Raw genomic sequence first — 9930 nt, 5'->3', positions numbered from 1 at the left:
ACAAATCATTGTACGATTTAAGTTTTGGGCATGAACCTGTATCTCATAAAATAAATAAATGTAAGTATATTCACTTAGTTAGGTGAAAAAACATAACTTAGTAATATTTATTTTCTCTAAATATACTAATAAAATAAGATGTTTTTAATTTTTTAAATATTTAAATAATATATATATATATGTTGTTTTAATTTTGTTTTTTTGGTTTTATGTAACTATTTTATGAAATATGAAATTATGTATTACTATATTTTAATCATGAAAAATTTACTTCTTATTAGAATATAATTAATTATTATTGTTACTGTCGTACAAAGTGTTAATTTATATAATTGTATAGGTATTTATTTTAATTTTATTAATATTTAAAAAAGTAACAAAAGAATTAAAATGAAATTCTTTACTATCGTTTAATGTCCTCATCACAATATATTTGCATTTTGTGAAATAATAAATATAATGTATATTATAATCGTTCTATTTTTATTTTTTATTCTATTATGTATGTCCACATATCAGTAATTATATTATAGTACTAAAATTGTAGATGAAATAAATATATAAAAAAAGGTACCAAATCAAAAATTATTTATCAAGTATCACAAAATATAAAAATTACCTATTATTTGGGACTATAGAAAAAATCTTATAAGAAATCTAATTTTCTGCCATTCTGAGTACGCCAACAGCCCATGAACATTTGTAATAAAGTCACACTGAAATATACAATAATAAGAAACCAATGTAAATTTTGTATTATGTATAACAATAACAATCGTAACATAACTAAATAAGACTTTTGATTTATTAGTTAAGTGTACATAGTTTTTAAAATGATGCATAAAATATCACTTTTAAGAATAATGTGCGATAGGGAGCTACAAACTAGAAATTTGTATCTATATTATATTTTATAATATTTTAAAATTTAATATTGTATTATGACTTAATGAGTGTATTTACTAATTTGTTAGCTTAAATGTATAAGTATATTATTTAAATTTACTATAAACCTATCAATTCGACAAAAAAAGTTTTCTTAAGAACATCCAAAAAGAGTATTTTGGTGTAAATAATTTTAAACATACATAGTGACCTTGGCTTTCTTCCTATGGTTTTAGTTTGAAATACATATCTTACATAGGTGATAGGTAAGTATATAAACAGTTACATAGCGTGCAAGTGATTCTCTAATTTCTGATTATTTCTGGTTGAATTATCAGTGATAGCCTATCATTAATGTAAGTACCTAAATAGTAAATGGCTTATCCATAATAAATATTTTAGTTATACAGTAGGTTTACAGGTACACTACGACTAGGCAGAGTTTTGTTGCTTGATGTCAGTTGTCCACTTCACACAGTAGAGTAGTTGACAAACAACACAATAGGTAGATCTATAAATAAGCTAATAAACTTTGTTTATTATTATTTTTTTGTGAAAATCAATTGTATAGTTGTAGAAGTTTATCATAAACAATACACAAGTATGTTTTTATTTACAAGTGTATATGTATATTAGTAAGTATAATTTATTGAAATTTAATTTATAGTGAATATTCGTATTATACGCTTAAACTTAAATTACCTAGGTAATATATTTTTTTTAATATTTAGGGTACTCATCTACAGCATTAATGCAATAAATTCAGTAGGAAAGTAGGTATATTGGCCACTTAGCCAATAAAATACCCAAAATTATTATGCAAAATATCATCAATTGCTTTGAATTCTAAACAATACAATTTGATTTCACGCAGAAAGCTCATGGCAATAGCTATAGCAATTTACCATTTGCGTCAAGATTGATGAGATGTACATTGTACAAGGATAGGTTAGTATTATCTAAACCTATCATATACAAGTATAAGGAGTATGTTTTTTTTTAATAAGTAAAAATACTATATCATTTTTTATTTCTAGAGTTTAGTAGATTTGAAATAAAAATTTGATAGTTTAATGGTATACTTATTCAACAACGACAGATTATTTGTTACAATTGTTGGTAGTAAGTTTGGTTTTTTCTTAAAATTGAATGGTAATTAATTTTTTTATGAGAAATTATAATCAATTAAATTATTCTACTGTTAGGTTAGGTCAGATAAAAGTTCTATCTAAATCAATTTTATATTATAACAGTAAATTTAAAACATTTATAACAAAACATTTATTTTTAGTGCAGTTTTAATGTTTCTTAGTGTAATACTGTAATCAATTTTACTAGTTTTTTAGTACTACAATATGCATGCTCTACATAATATGACATCAGATATATCAAAAGTTATATCATTTTTAATTATTGTAATACTTAACTGAAAAAGAATAAGATTTAATTACAGTAACATATTTTAAAAGAAAAAAAAGAAATAACCGTCTTGGCACATTATTTATTTTGTTTTGAAAAATGATGATATTATAGTTTGCTTCATAGTTCTTTTTTTCTCGTCCGGTTAATCGGACATCTGGTTGATAGGCTTTTGGATAATCAAAATTCTACTGTACTTTGTTTAATACTAAGGATACTCTACAACATATTGATCTTAATGTAGAAGTAATAAATTTAGTTTATTGGCATTTAACATATCCAAAAGCTACAATGAGAGATAATATATTATTAAATTCTGATCGTTTTTTAATCAAAGATGTTTTTTACAATGTGTGTTATGTTAAAAATGGACACTTTTTATAAAGGTTATGCAAAATTATTGTTTATGAGATTAACAACTAAGTTTTTCCAAGTAAGAATAAAAGAACAACAATAAAATTATTGATTTCAACCTTAACATTATATTACTTACAGCCATTAAGTGAGGACTATTTATTTCAATACTGCGCATTTAGTTATTTTAAAAATATTGATGCCAAAATAACAGAAGAAATGGACAGAATACTATTTCATTTAGATATAAAAACTGTTAATGAAATGTATGATATTATTAAAACAGAACTCGTTATAAAAAATATGAAGACTATTTTAGAGGTGAATATTATATTATTTTAATAATACATAAATATTTCAACAATTGTACATGTAAAATTCAAATTCTACATTTGTATAAATACTTATCATTTTATTCAGATAAAAAATTGTGGTATTGTATATATGTTGAAGAACAGCCAAAATGAGGATTTGAAATGGATGTACCATTTTTTGAGTTCTGAGAATGATGGTGTAAAAGTGATGTTTGAAAGTATGTGTCCATACTTTCGTGAAATAGGAACAATAGTTGTATTAGAAAAAAAAGGGAATTCTGATGCTATCACTTGTATTCAGGTAATATAATTTTTACAGATACTAACCTAATACATAAATATTGTTTAACAGTAAATGTATTTATTAAAACTAATATATTTCTAAATGGATATTATAATTAATTAACTATATTTAAAATTAGTATAACATTTTATGATTTCAGAGCTTATTGGATTTGAAAGATAAATTCGATAATTTAATGATAGATCTATTCAACAATGACAGATTATTTGATGAAACTGTTGGTAGTGAGTTTGGTTTTTTCTTAAAATTTAATTCACTTATACCTAAATTTTTATCTATATTTATTGATTTTAAACTAAGAAGAGGAAGGGCTTAGAAAAATATGATTTTTCATTTATGCGTATATTTAGATAGTTATTTAATATCACTTTTGGTAATTAATTTTTATTAAACAATAGTTTAATAGTGGATAATTTACTTTTAAAATATAATAGGTATTATACATTTGATTATTTGCAATATTATTTTCATACAGATTATTTTAAGCAGACTAGACTTATTAATCATATGCATTTTATTTATTTCTAAAGCCCACCCCGCGTTTATATTTATATATTTTTATTTATTTATTTATTTATTGACATTACTTAATTCTAATTATTTAAACTTGTTTTACTATTTAGTTCATTCTAAATTACAGTTTTGTGCTGTATTCTATTGACTTTTTTTTATATATTTATAAAAACATTAAAAATTATTATTAAGATTATGTTTATGATTTATTACTTCACAGAGAATTCTGAAGGAAACAATGATTCCAGAAAAGAGCTTACTAAACATATTGCATGGATTGGTTAGGTCACCATTTATATACTTTTAAAATTTCCCAATTGCCGAGAAATTAAATCAAATGATAGATTATATTCTTTAGATTTAAATAATTCCTTATTAAGTAATTATTGAATATATTTTTATTGACATAATATTATGGCTAATATTATTTATTTTATTGAACAGAATTACGATTAGAAACTTAATAACTCGATTATTATGATTACAAGGGCTTAGATGTTAATGTCGCTAAAATAACTTAAAAATAACTTAAAAAATTCGGCTCCGCCGAATTTAAAACACACAGTCTCATACAACTCGACTGGGCTTGTTTTTGTTTCTGAATATTCAATATTGTATTAATATGTCGATAAGCACTCCTGAAAGTTAAAATACTGATTAAATAGGTATTTACCAAAACCATACGTAGTTACGTTAAGTACTCACCACAGTGCTATAATTTATTTTAACGATTAAGATGACCATTGAATATTATTGTTGTATTATTAAAGTAGTTTTATTATCGACAGCAATTATTTATTTAATAGATTATCTTTATAAAAATTTGATGTTGAATTACGATAGTATTTCTGTTACGAATTTATAACTATCATTAAAAACATCGAGTGTAATTGAAAACTAATAAAAATACTCGTATTAGTGGTATACCTAGATTTAAATTGAATTTAAAAAATAAAAATGCTTTTAAAATTTAAAATATGACCCAAAACTTAAAAAGTACAACAAATGCAAAATATAAACTATATTATATATGAAGTTGAGATAACCAAATCACATTTTGTGCTTCAAAAGCCAAATCTTATGTATCATAAAAAATAATGCAAAATTCTATACCATCCTTAGGTTGTAGCCCGTAATCGCAAAAATATATATTCCATAAGCGTAAAAAAAATACCTTTTTAACAAACCATAAACGTAATTGATTTTACAAAAATAAAATATATTTTTTTAAAATCATATAATTTTTATAGTGATATTAAAATAAGTTGAACATTTAAAATTTAAATTATATATTAATAATAATTAGTATAATTATAATGAGTACCTAAAAATTTAATTTGAAATTTGAAGCTCACAGTTTTTGAATAGTCCAATCTGGAATTTTTTTTTCTATGTAAAGTTAATAAAAGTTCCATGCTGAAGTTGACTTTAGAGTTATCAAATACCATTTGATATATAAATTTATATTGTAAATACTGTTTAGTTATCTTAGATGATTATTAACCGTCATCCGTCACCGTAATTTGTTACGAATTTTACGATAAAAATAAACAATACGATAATTACTTATAAATACTTATAATACTAAAGTTCAACTGAACTCGATCACTGTTGTTTTTGAAATATAAAAATACTATATATTTAAGAAATAAATATAATGAGCATCAAATTTTAAATTGAAATTTATAGTGCAACGAGTACAATATTGTATCAGGTAATACATTTATTTTTGTGTTTTTATTTCACTTTACTAAGGTATAAAAGCGAAAACGAATTTTAGCCGATTTATCAGTTAACCTATTCATAATTTCGTGTATTTTATTTCATGAGTTTAAAAATATCAAATATTAGTCGTATAACTCGTATTAGTCTATATATTACAGAGTTTGGAGAAAATATAGTTTATACTGACGGAATTAATTCGATAATTTTTGGCGCAACAAGTTCCGAATCCTAGAAATGACGATAAATGATTATTACATTACGCGTAATGTTGTTATGAGCGCAACAATATAATACCGAGTGTCGGTATGAGCTAAAACCGAACATATTTGGTCACTAATAGGTGGTGATTACTAGTTACCAGGTGGTTATAGAATCATAGGTCATAACCAGTCGAGGGAGCACCGGTGGAACCGATGACATACGTGGCGAGGACTCGCCCATCACGCCGACGACATCAACAACCGTCGTGCCGCGCTGGGCCTTTACCGCGTGATATCGTTGGGTTTTCTCCTGCGCCGCCGGGCATTTCTCCAACGTCGCCAGGACGGTGTCCTTGTGGTGCAGTGTTGGGATTTTCCAAGCGCTGCCGAGCGCCATCGCGTTTATAAAAATCGGCATGATGAATAAACTCGCTATACCTACCCAGCAGTCAGTACACGCGCGATTTCACAAGAACCGTCAGCTATACTTTATCCAGGGTCATATTTATGCAAGGACAAATGGGTCATTTGCACTGGACCCACTCGTAAGAGGGGCCCCTCCGACTTCAGTCATATAAAATTAACTATATAATTAACTAAAATATTTTGAGAAAACACAATTTTACTTGGATATTTTGGTGGGTTGCACAGTATGTAAAAAATATAATGGGGATTTCTCGAAAACGACGGCTTTAGTCAGCATTAACGATAACAAAATCTCATTGTCGTTATTATCGTCGTAATATTATATAATAATAATATAATAATCGTAATATAATACTATTGACGTTGTCTTGCGTATTTTCGTGGTGTATTCAGTTCTGCGATTTACGTCAATCGTATTATTTGTATATTTATTAGTCGTTTGTGAATTATTTTTGATAATTTTTTTATAATAATTATGTTACTTGTTTTACTTGAATAAATATTAAAAATAATAACCATATTTTTAACAATACAATTTTATTCTATGATCCAACTACTTATATACTAATTATATACCTACAGCATGAGTTTAAAAATATATTATGCGTACATTTTTATTTCAGCATTGAAGAAAATAAAGATGGACAACTTGGGGCCCAAAATTGTAAATTGTACAGGGCCCACGAATTGGTAAATCAAGCCCTGACTTTATCGACGGAAAATTATTAACGAGCACAACAGAACGCGATCACTATACAGCTTCTTAATCAGAATCAACGGCTCGTCGGAACAATATAATATTGGAGTGAATATTTAATATAATAATAACACGAAGACAGTGGCGGCTCGTGCATATGTGCGATGGTGCGGTCGCACTCCCTACAGAAATTAACAATTTATAGTACAAATATATTATTTACAAAATAAATAGGTACATATTTTAGTACATAGTATATTATACATTAACAAATTAACAATTATATATATTTTTAATTATTATTAAAACGATTTACATAATTTATTAGAATATCGTTACGAACTCGCGATGTTATTATACGGGTATATGGATAGCTATATAGGCCTATGCAACGCTGCAGCTTGTGCGACATTTTGAATTGCACATAAAAATACCAGTTTCCCGTATAAACTCTAGGTATAATATTAATATACGAGTAATAATAATATTATCACGATGGCGCGGCGGCTATAGAAGCTTATGATGTGCGGTGAATTTTGTCGCTCAAATCGGACGGCAACGACGCGCGACGTGTTTAATTTTGTATTATTATTTTATCATTTTAATTTTTTGTGTGATGTATTATAGTTCTTAAATTTTTTCATCGCACTCTTGTGCTAAATTACTACGAGCCGCCGCTGCACGAAGAGATAATGATATTACCTTTAAAATTTATAATACAGGTAAATTCGTTCTAATTTTAAAAATTATTACAGTATTCACAGTATAAAATGAATTATTGAAAACATAAAACGTGTTATGTTGTACGTTTATTGTAAGACCGAGACAACATAAGCGTGTGACGGTTCTCTTAACTCATCCTTATACGAATGTATAATGTATATTAATATTGTCGTATTTTTAAAAAATTTTAAAAGTATAAACTTTTTCAACTCGTTTAGTCGTTTCAATAGCTTTTCTTCTACTATAACTGCGAAGTTAAAAAAAATAATTAAGAGGCGACTGATCGAGCATAATTGCATAAGTCCCCGAATTTTAATAATAAATACACCTATAATGTTTACGCTGCGCTGTTAAACTCTTCGAAGTAGTTGGCCCGATAATTCGCACCGTACAACCGTTATTATTATTATAATGCAAATATATAATTTAATGCATTATTATTAATATGGAATGTTGACATGTTGCATGTTGACAAATAATAATTAAATTATTTAGCAACTGACGAAGATTTATTTTCGAACAGTCAAAATAATAATATCGATAATAAAATTTAAAAAAATATATAGTATTGTGTAAATAATAATAATAATAATATTAAATTATATAACTTATCTTTGTTGATCGGTAGGTAGATAATCCCACGGTGACGACGATCCTACGCAGACAATCTGTTGACCATGTGTATCCAGGCAATGACCCTTATTCGCTGTATAGGTATTTATAGGTCGTCGACGCCAACAACGGCTGCAAAGGCGGCGAGTAACGTCGATGCGCCGTCTGCGTATACTACGAAGATACCGATAACACACTTATTTATTATGCTTACGTCGAATATCGGCGAGATGGCACTTTCAAATAAATATACGAATATTGGAAATTCAGCTATTAATAATTGCACACGACGAATATAAGTGGCACGCACGTAGTACAATCGGCGAAACTGTTTTTATGTCCACGTCCTGAACTGAGGACAAGGAAAACTGTACCTGGCGAAGTAACCTAAAACGATACGTTAACATTGTGATCGGCACAGCAACAATGGTATGGCCGACGCAAATAGATTACCGAAAAAATAAAATAAAAAACGCGTTGTACAAAAACCACGTGATTTCCACCGATCGCGAGTATGGTTCTCGATGCCTAGATAGGTACACGGACGTTGGCAAAGGCGGAAAAATGACTATACGGGTATTCGCGATACACGTACGACGGCAATACGGACCCGGTCGAGCGAATCGACGGCACTGCAGCGAAGAGGGGGTAAAAGCTCTGGAATTATCTTTTTCGTTCGATGCGCGCTCGCGCGGACCGGTTTAGACGTTAAAAGGCGGTATTTTGAACTCCCAATCAGGACTATTCGTAGGTTTTTCGGGGTCATGACTCGGGGCAAATTAATGTGGGGGTTCTTTAACTATCATAATACGATATGGTAAAAAAAAATACTCATTGATATCAACAAAATTCTTGCAAATGTATTTTTTCAAACCTTAACCACAATCAATTTTATTAAAATGTACGTACTGGCATATTTTTTGTGCGTTAGATACATTTTAAATAACTACATTTTAGTCTAAAAATAAGAACTCTTTAAAATATTAATATAATTATTAGTTTTATTGAATTTTAGTTCATTGAATAAAAACATAATTATAATTAATTAATTAATTAATTGATAAAATTATTTGAACTAATAGTATTAGTTAATAATTAAAGTATTATTCTATGTCCAATACGCAGGTATCTGATGTACGTGTACTGTATACTATAGTTATACTACTCTAAAAAACTAATTGAAATCTATTAATTAATTATTTTAATAAAAAATAAAAATAATATGTACATATTTTAATCAATTATTACTTACTTATATTGGTATTAGTGTTCACTATTCACTCGGTCACTCTCAGTATGCAGATATGCTACTAATATACCAGCCACCTATAAGTGCAATACTCACATTTCAGTTATAGATTTTTATATTAGCCTCCAGTATAATAACTATAATATTAATAAAAATAATATAAGTACTATAATAGTAGTATTACAGTATATTTTCTTAGTAAAAGCACAATATGAAATACATCTTCTTTCAACAATATCATTATTTGCCAATTCCCATTCTTCGAAAATAAATATTTTTCGGATCAAACCTAACTTTGGAATTATTTGCAATAATCGGTTGAATAAGATAATGCTCTAAAAATTTTAATTTAGCTTCTCTGCTATCATTTTGAAGGTACAAATACACAAGCATCAAAATGTGTTTCAAATTCAACTTTAATATTTTCATGTTCTGTTCTAATTTTTACACATATTGGATGTTGATTCAGAATCAGAATCACAAATTGTATTATTATATTACTATAACGA

The sequence above is a fragment of the Rhopalosiphum maidis genome, chromosome 3, assembly GCF_003676215.2.
Source record: "Rhopalosiphum maidis isolate BTI-1 chromosome 3, ASM367621v3, whole genome shotgun sequence".
In the NCBI taxonomy this organism is placed as follows: Eukaryota; Metazoa; Arthropoda; class Insecta; order Hemiptera; family Aphididae; genus Rhopalosiphum; species Rhopalosiphum maidis.
Note: the sequence above shows the minus strand (reverse complement) of the source record.